We start from the raw sequence: 9,711 nt of genomic DNA, 5'->3' as shown, positions 1-9,711 counted from the left end.
TGAAGTTGGGTTCCACGATAAAGTGTGGAGCCTGCTTGGGACTCTTTCTCTCTCTCCCTCTCTCTCTCTGCCCCTCCCCTGCTTGCATGCACAGGCACACACACAGGTGTTTGCGTGCATATGTGTGTGCTCTCTCTCTCTCAAAATAAATATATAGCAGTTTTTCTTAGGGGAGGAGGAGTCAACATGGCAGAAAAGTAAGGGGACCTGAAGTTCCCTCGTCCCTCGAACACAGCAGTATTGAGGCCAGAAGACTTGAAATTCCAGGAATCCCCCCCCCCCACAGAGTGACAGAAACATCTCTAGGGGCCCACGGGGACAACTGGGCAGGCCATAAGTGTGTGATTATGAATTGGGAGAGATAAAACGGGTGGCGTAGGCACAGAGGGGAGGGATCCCCTTCTGTGGAGAGACAAGAGGAAGAGAAAGAGAGGCTGTGAAAGTGTAGGATTGAATTTGGACCAGCGAAAAACCACAGACTGGAGAACAGAAAAAGACGGAGAGAGATCCAATTTCTAACTCTATCCAGGGTTGCAGTGCTTTCTCGGGACTGGGGCGGGCTGCCCTGTTCAGGTGCCTGGGGGGGAAGGGGGCGCTAGCGCCTGGCTCGGTAGCAAGCTCAAAGGCACATTTGGAGAGAGCGGTCCCCTCCCTTGCGGGCTATGGGAAGAAGGCATATAGCCGCTCCATGGACAAAAGACCCTGCAGGTGCCAGCCAGAGGCCCTTTGTCAGCTGGGCAGAGTGGCACTCCCCTGGAACCGGGATGTGTGGAACTGGATCCTTTAAGACATCAGGGTTTGAATCCCAGCCAAGCTCCTGGGAGGTGCAGGAGACGGTGGGGTGGAACAAACCAGCCCGCTCAGGCCTGCGCAGCACTGTAGGGTGCCCTGAACAGAGCGGTCTGGGACACCTGCTCCAGGGAGGAGAGACTGGGGTGTCGCCATTTTTCCTCCCCATCACCAACAAGGTGGGTTTTCAGGGAATGGACAGCGGTCCTACAGTGGAGGCGGGACCCGCCTACACCAAACTATGCCCCACCGTGCCTGGTAACTACTGAGCAAGACTGACACTGATCGAACCAGACAGCCCCTCCTCCAAACCAGCACAGCCATTGGTACGAAGTCACCTTCAGATATCAGTACAGCAGTTTTGCATTTTCTGATTTGATTCTTGGTCAATTCTTATTATAAATATATATATACATATTTTTTTTCTTCCTTTTCTTCCACTTATTCCTTCCCTTCTCTATTCTGGTTATTTTGGTTGGTTTTCATACTAAAGCAAATTACACATTCTTCTTGAATGCACATGTAACATTCTCTGAAATAGATCACGTACTCGGTCACAAAACAGCCCTCAACAAATACAAAAAGATCGAGATGATACCATGCATGTTTTCAGATCACAACGCTGTGAAACTTGAAATCAACCACAAGAAAAAGTTTGGAAAGCCTCCAAACGCATGGAGGTTAAAGAACATCCTACTAAAGAATGAATGGGTCAACCAGGCAATTAAAGAAGAAATTAAAAATCTATGGACACAAATGAAAATGAAAACACAACAGTCCAAACCGTTTGGGACGCAGCCAAGGCAGTCCTAAGAGGAAAATACATGGCAATCCAGGCCTATCTCAAGAAACAAGAAAAATCCCAAATACCAAATCTAACCACACCTCTAAAAGAACTAGAAGCAGAATAGCAAAGAAACCCCAACACCAGCCGAAGAAGAGAATAACAAAAGAGCAGAAAAAACAATATAAAAAAAAAAAAACAGTGGAACAGATCAATGACTCTAAGAGCTGGTTTTTTGAAAAAATAAACAAAATTGATAAACCCCTAGCCAGGCTTCTCAAAAAGAAAAGAGAGAGGACCCAAATATATAAAATCACAAGTGAAAGAGATATCGCAACCAACACCACAGAAATACAAAAAAGTATTAGAGAATACTAGGAAAAATTATATGCCAGCAAACTGGACAACCTGGAAGAAATGGACAAATTCCTAGACACCCACACACTACCAAAACTCAAACGAGAAGAAACAGAAAATTTGAACAGACCCATAACCAGCAAAGAAATTGAATCAGTTATCTAAAATCTCCCAATAAATAAGAGTCCTGGGCCAGATGGCTTCCCAGGGGAATTCTACCAGCTATTTAAAGCAGAGTTAATACCTATTTTTCTTGAGCTGTTCCAAAAAATAGAAATGGAAGGAAAGCTTCCAGACCATTCTATGTAGCCAGCATTACTTTGATTCACAAACCAGACAGAGACCCCCTAAAAAGGAGAATTATAGGCCGATATCCATGATGAACATAGATGCAAAACTTGTCAACAAGGTACTAGCAAATGGAATTCAACAGTATATTTAAAGAATTATCATCATAATCAAGTGAGATTCATTTGTGGGCTGCAGGGCGGGTTCAATATTCACAAATCAATCAATGTAATGCATAACATTAATATAAGAAAGGATCAGAGCCATATGATCCTGTCAGCAGATGCAGAAAAAGCATTTGACGAAATACAGCATTGTTTCTTAATAAAAACCCTCAAGAAAGTCGGGATAGAAGGAACATACCTTAACATCATAAAAGCCATATATAAAAAGCCCATAGCTAATATCATCCTTGATGGGGAAAAACTGAGAGCTTTCCCCCTGAGATCAGGGACACGACAGGGATGTCCGCTCTCACCACTGTTTTTTTAACATAGTGTTCGAAGTCCCAGCATCAGCAACCACACAACAAAATGAAATAAAAGGCCTCCAAATTGGCAACGAAGAAGTCAAACTTTGACTTTTAGCAGATGACACGATACTCTACAAGGAAAACCTGAAAGACTCCACCAAAAAGCTGCTAGAACTGATACATGAATTCAGCAAAGCCGCAGGATACAAAATCAATGTACAGAAATCGGTTGCATGTCTATACAGTAATAATGAAGCAACAGAAAGAGAAATCAAGAAATCAATCCCATTTACAGTTGCACCAAGAATCATAAAATACCTAGGAATAAACCCAACCAAAGTTGTAAAAGACCTGTATGCTGAAAACTAACAGAAAACTTATGAAAGAAATTGAAGAAGACACAAAGAAATGGAAAAACATTCCACGCTCATGGATTGGAACAAATATTGTTAAAATGTCAATACTACCCAAAGCAATCTACACATTCAATGCAACACAATCAAAATTGCACTGGTATTCTCCTCAGAGCTGAAACAATCCTAAAATTTGTATAGAAGCACAAAAGACCCCAAATGTTGAAAAGTAATGTTGAAAAAGAAAAACAAAGTGAGTGGCCTCACAATCCCGGACTTCAGCCTCTACTACAAAGCTGTAATCATCAAGACAGTATGATATTGGCACAAAAACAGACACATAGACCAATGGAATAGAATAGAGAACCCAGAATTGGATCCACAAATGTATGGCCAACTCATCTTTGACAAAGCAGGAAAGAGGATCCATCGGAAAAAAGACAGTCTCTTTAGCAAATGGTGCCGGGAGAACTGGACAGCAACATGCAGAAGAATGAAACTGGACCACTTTCTTACACCATACACAAAAATCAACTCAAAATGGATGAAAGACCTGAATGTGAGACAGGAAACCATTAAAACCATAGAGGAGAAAACAGGCAACAACCTCTTTGACCTCAGCCGCAGCAACTCCTTACTTGACACGTCTCCGAAGGCAAGGGAAATAAAAGCAAAAATGAACTATTGGGACCTCATCAAAATAAAAATTTCTGCACTGAAAAGGAAGCAATCAGCAAAACTAAAAGGCAACTGATGGAATGGGAGAAGGTATTTGCAAATGACATATCAGATAAAGGGTTAGTATTCAAAATCTATAAAGAACTTACTAAACTCAACACCCAAAAAACAAATAACCCAGTGAAGAAATGGGCAGAAGACATGAATAGACACTTCTCCAAAGAAGACATCCAGATGGCCAACAGACACATGAAAAGATGCTCAATATCACTCATCATCAGGGAAATACAAATCAAAACCACACTGAAATACCACCTCACACCAGAGTGGCTAAAATTAACAAACAACTCAGGAAACAACAGGTGTTGGCGAGGATGTGGAGAAACAGGCACCCTCTTGCACTGTTGGTGGGAATGCAAACTGGTGCAGCCACTCTGGAAAACAGTGTGACTGGAATTTATCCCAAGGATACAGGAGTACTGATTCTTAGGGGCACATGTACCCCAATGTTTATAGCAGCACTTTCAACAATAGGCAAATTATGGAAAGAGCCCAAATGTCCATCAACTGGTGAATGGATAAAGAAGGTGTGGTTCACATATACAATGGAATACTACTTGGCAATGAGAAAGAATGAAATCCTGCCATTTGCAAAAACGTGGATGAAACTGGAGGGTATTACGCTAAGTGAAATAAGTTAGTCAGAGAAAGACAGATGTCGTATGTTTTCACTCACATGTGGAATTTGAGAAACTTAACAGAGGACCATGGGGGAAGGAAAGGCGAAAAAATAGTCTCAAACAGAGAGGGAGGCAAACCATTAGAGACTCTTAAACACAAAGAACAAACTGAGTGTTGATGGGGGGTCCGGGGAGAGGGGGGAAAATGAGTGATGGGCATTGAGGAGGGCACTTGTTGGGATGAGCACTGGGGGTTGTACGTAAGTGATGAATCACAGGAATCTACTCCCGAAGCCAAGAGCACACTGTATACGCTGTAGGTTAGCCAACTTGACAATAAGTTAGATTGTTTAAAAATGATAAATAAATGAATAAATAAATAAACTTAAAAATGTTTTCGATTAAAAAATTATAAACTTTAAAAAACAACAAAACGCAAAACCAGTAGTTGACAGGAGAGAAATGCAAACGTAGCTCTCTGGCACGAAACAAGTTTCCACCGCAACGGGCAGCCTCCTCACCCTCTGCACAACCCACATCCAGAGCTCCGTTTCTCCCTTGAGACATTTCCCGAGCCAGATTCCCAAGCCCTTTTGGAATCTGGCACTCTTTCCTTCTCTGCCACACATTTTCTTCCACATCACCTTCACGTTTTGCGTTAGAGAGAAAGCTCAGCCAATTCCCAGAAATCTCCATATTCTGCTCCACGGAATTCTAAACAGAAAAAAGTTGCCTAGTTGGGTGCAGAAGTGTTGGACAGGAAGTAGACTTCATGATCCTTTCTCTTCGCCTAGCCCTAGCATCGACAGCGCCAATAATATCGTCTCGTTCAACCACAAGGATTACTGTGATTACGGATGTTATTTTAAGGCCACCTCATGTGGATGTTAATGTCTTCATTTGCACTGTAATTTCCCTCCTCTTCCTACCCCCTAATTGTCCGCAAGTTGAAAGGATTGCTCACCAAAGGCAATTGTACAAGAAAGAGGAAACACACATGTTCATGCTATTCCAAAAGTTTGTGACACCTTGTGGTTTGAGACAGGGTTTTCCTTTCCTTCTGTCCACTCTTAACCACCAGCTTGTTTCCCCGCAATGCCAAATTTATTGTTTCCCTGGAATAGAAGACTCCAAGTTTGCAAAATACACGACTTTCTCGGAGGAAATATCTGGAAGATGCCCTAGACAAAATGAAAAGCCAGAGTTAGCAGACGTAAGCTGCTGTCCATGGGCCCCATCCACAGTCAGAGGAGCCAGTGGGGTCCCTGAGAAACCAACATGCTGGAAAGACAGCCATTCCTGTCCTGTGAGGATGCTATGGAATGTGGTGGAAAGAGAGTAACATGGTAAGGGCGCCTGGGTGGCTCAGTCGGTTGGGCGTCCGACTTCGGCTCAGGTCATGATCTCGCGATCTGTGAGTTTGAGCCCCGTGTCGAGCTCTGTGCTGACAGCTCAGAGACTGTTTCACATTCTCTGTCTCCCTCTCTTTCTGCCCCTCCCCCGCTCGTGCTCTGTCTCTCTCTCTCTGTCAAAAATAAATATTAAAAAAAATTTTTTTTAAGAGAGTAAGAGGATAGATCCACATTTTAATCCTAGCTCTTTTACTTTGATTAATACAATTTTTCAGGGCGCCGGGGTGGCTCAGTTGGTCAAGCATCTGACTCTCGATTTCAGCTCCGGTCACGATCTCATGAGATCAAGCCCCGCATGAGGCTCTGCGCTGATAGCATGGAACCTGCTTGGGATTCTCTCTCTCTCCCTCTCTCTCTGTCCCTCCCCTGCTTGCACCTTCTCGCTCTCAAAATAAGTAAATAAACGTTTTTTGGGGGTGCCTGGGTGGCTCAGGCGGTTAAGCACCTGACTCTTGATTTCAGCTCAGGTCATGATCTTACAGCTCATGGGATCAAGCTCCACGTTGGGCTCTACCCTGACAGTGTGGAGCCTGCTTGGTATTCCCTCTCTCTCGCTCTTTCTCTGCCCCTCCCCCACTCATGCTCGCTCTGTCTCAAAATAAATAAACTTTAAATAAACAAATAAATAATAAATAAACATTTTTTTTAAGTACATAATACATTTTTTTCATTAGTTCATTCATTCAGTAAATGTTTACGGAGGTCCTACCGCATACCAGGCATGGGTCTGGGTTTTGAATACATAATGAGGAACAACAAAACGTCTCCATCTTCAAGAAGGTTAAGATGAAGAATATACTAGATGTGTGATATTGATCAACGTACTTAAGCTCTAAGATATATGAAGGCTAAATAATACCCACATCATAGGTAAAGATTAAAATGAAATAATACACGTAAAATGTTGTTCGGTGCCTGGGACGTGGTAAGCAGGGAATAAATTGTAGCCACTATTACTAAGTACGTTCCTCCCCCATTCTCCTAGTTCCCAAAGTCCTTCTTTCGTTAAGCGAAACACCCCTACGAAAACCCTGACAACCAAAGGTATCCCAGACTTAGTGTTTGTTCTCCTGTGATTTTAAAGGCATGGACACTTACTGGAACTGGGTTGGAAGAATTCTCTAACCCTGAGCCCGAGGTACACTGAAGCCACACTGGAAACCTACGGGGCGGGAGTGGGGGGGAGCAGGAATGAAGTGGAGAAGTTTGGGGACTTAAACTGTTTGGACAGAAAATACTACAAAATCTAACCAGGGAAATGCAAAGTTATTCCGATGTCTCAACAATGTGGGAAGGATCCAGAGGAGAGATAATATATACTTTTCAAATATTCTCATGCTGCCTTTTAAGACATCTGAACTGAAAAGCCTCTCCGATTGACTAGGAAATCCAGCAAATGCTTGGTTACCAGCTGCGTCCCTCAAAGATCGAACCGCTCAGTTTCCACGAAGTTGTGGCACGACCTTAAGTAAATGTTTGTGTGTAAGTTTCTGAAAGCTAGCTGGCATGGATACTAATCTGGAAGGAGAGAAGGGGGATTTTTATTCTAGGCCATAAAATAGATCCTAGAATGGGTTGTTCTGTTTTGCGTTTCCACACCTGCCCCCTCTCCACTTTAAACGTTCTTTGGTAGAGATGTGAAACAAACAGGCCTTTATGTCTACTAATTGAGTAATCTGATCTTCAGCCAAAAATTACCCAGCTCCTAATACCCAGGTATGATAAAAGCGTGAACCTTAAAGGTCATTCTGCACATATACAAGTCAATGGGGTGGTTGCGTGAATCCCGTGAATTTTCCAGTAAAGGAAACAGCCAAGGAAAAAAAGAGGCTTTTGTTGCAGAAACTTCTGACCGAATTAGAAACAGACCAATTTGATATGGTGTTTGTCTGGGAAACTGTCTAGTCAAATCCAGCCTCTTCCTGGCTGGAGAGGAGCTGTGAGGTGTATCACTTAGGACATCCTGGGCTAAAGAGAATGTAAGACCCTCTTCTTGTGTCAAAGGATCAACCTCGCAGGCTTTTTGATTTAAAAAAAAATTGGACCTCCACGTTTAGTTGTAAACTCTTAAAAACATTTCTTTTAATGTTTATTTATTTTTGAGACAGAGAGAGACAGAGCATGAACGGGGGGAGGGTCAGAGAGAGAGGGAGACACAGAATCCGAAACAGGCTCCAGGCTCCGAGCTGTCAGCACAGAGCCCGACGCGGGGCTAGAACTCACGGACCACGAGATCATGCCCTGAGCCACCCAGGCGCCCCTAGTTGTAAACTCTTTTACATGCAGTTTCTGAGGTTTGTGAAATGTCTTCATTTCCTGACATTTACAAGTGATTCCCGTACCAAAATTATTAATTGAAGTTGAATCTGTTCATTTCTATAGAGGTTTAAGAACTTGGCTTAACAGGGGTGCCCAGAAACAGTTTTTGGCAACAAAATTCCTTTCTTATCCTCAAAGGTTTTGATTCTGAGAACCGACCAAACTACACTCATCGACCTTTGCCTGACAGCTCACACAACCAGTTAGCTGGGGCCTCATCTAATATGTTTAAATTTTAAATAATTTCAGTGTGGCGATACTGCATTGATGAGTCCAAACATTCTCTCTGTTTTGTCAGATTATGTACGTACCTGTTAATGTCTACTGGAAATGTAGAACTAATTTCTGTTTTTCTAAGTCTGGCAATTATTTAGGGGGATCCCTGTTCCTATTCCTGCTGCCTATCTCCAAAAGAGAACCAGTAACTTCTCTTTTGTATTTTAGTTCCTCCTAATTGGACAGCCCCAGAAGATTTATGTTTGCATGAATATCTGTGATCCTTCAATGTGGGCCGAATGGCATGTTTTCATCAACTGGGGTCTGAAAGTATGGAAAATTCACTGTGATAGAAAGAAAAAAGATACCAGAAGACATAATTTCTGCTGCTTAAGTATTCAATATCTCTTCTTCCTCTCTTCTAACAGACCTGTATTTTGTTCAGGTCTCTACCCCTCAAAGACGGTGGCTCTCTCCCCAGCTCAGAATTCAATCTGAGACTACAAACTTTTTAGATTGCACCCCAGAGAAAGAAACAAATTTCATATGGCAACCTAGCGTGCGCGCGCACACACACACACACACACACACACACACACGTGAATTCTATGCACTTTCTTTCTTTTTTTTTTTTAAGTTTATTTTAGAGACAGAGCACAAGCAGGGCAGGGGCAGAGAGAGCCCAAGACAGATTCTGAAGCAGGCTCCAGGCTCTGAGACATCAGCACAGAGCCCGAAGCGAGGCTCAAACCCACGATCCTGACCTGAGCCAAAGTCAGACACTTAACCGACTGAGCCACCCAGGCGCCCCCATTCTATGCACTTTTTATAGAAAACGGAAAACATGCTTTAAAAATGTTTTGATTTACATTTACACCTTTACAATGTGTGTTATACTTTAATATGTTTCTTCTATTTCTTTTTCTAATGTTGATTCTCACCGGCTACAGTTGATTTCTCAAGCCACTCATAGGTCATGACGCAAGTTTCAAAACCACTGGTCTAAGCCTGTCATGTCAATGTGACTCCTCTTGGCAGTGACCGGCTTCGAGCTTAGTGACCCATTCAAGTTCATGAGACATGAAGGGAGTCTGCCAGAGACTTTCTTTTCTTGAAAAATCTCTTCACACTTAGAATTAAAAGGGTGCATTATACTGAGTTTGTGGATTGGAAGACATTTTTGAACCAAAGAGAATACTGATGTCAAAATATTGCTTTGACAGGTACTTAATGTCAAACTTTATGAGATGTAGTAATCAACATCAGCACTGTCCTTACTGACGAGGCTAACGCAAAGATGTTTTGAGGCAGCCACCTTGACTGGGCTCCTTTTTATACGATTCAAAAAAATGATTTTAAGTTT

The sequence above is a fragment of the Felis catus genome, chromosome D4 (genome assembly GCF_018350175.1).
Source record: "Felis catus isolate Fca126 chromosome D4, F.catus_Fca126_mat1.0, whole genome shotgun sequence".
NCBI classification, from domain to species: domain Eukaryota; kingdom Metazoa; phylum Chordata; class Mammalia; order Carnivora; family Felidae; genus Felis; species Felis catus.
The sequence above is the reverse complement of the archived record's forward strand: the minus strand, read 5'-3'. Positions refer to the sequence as shown.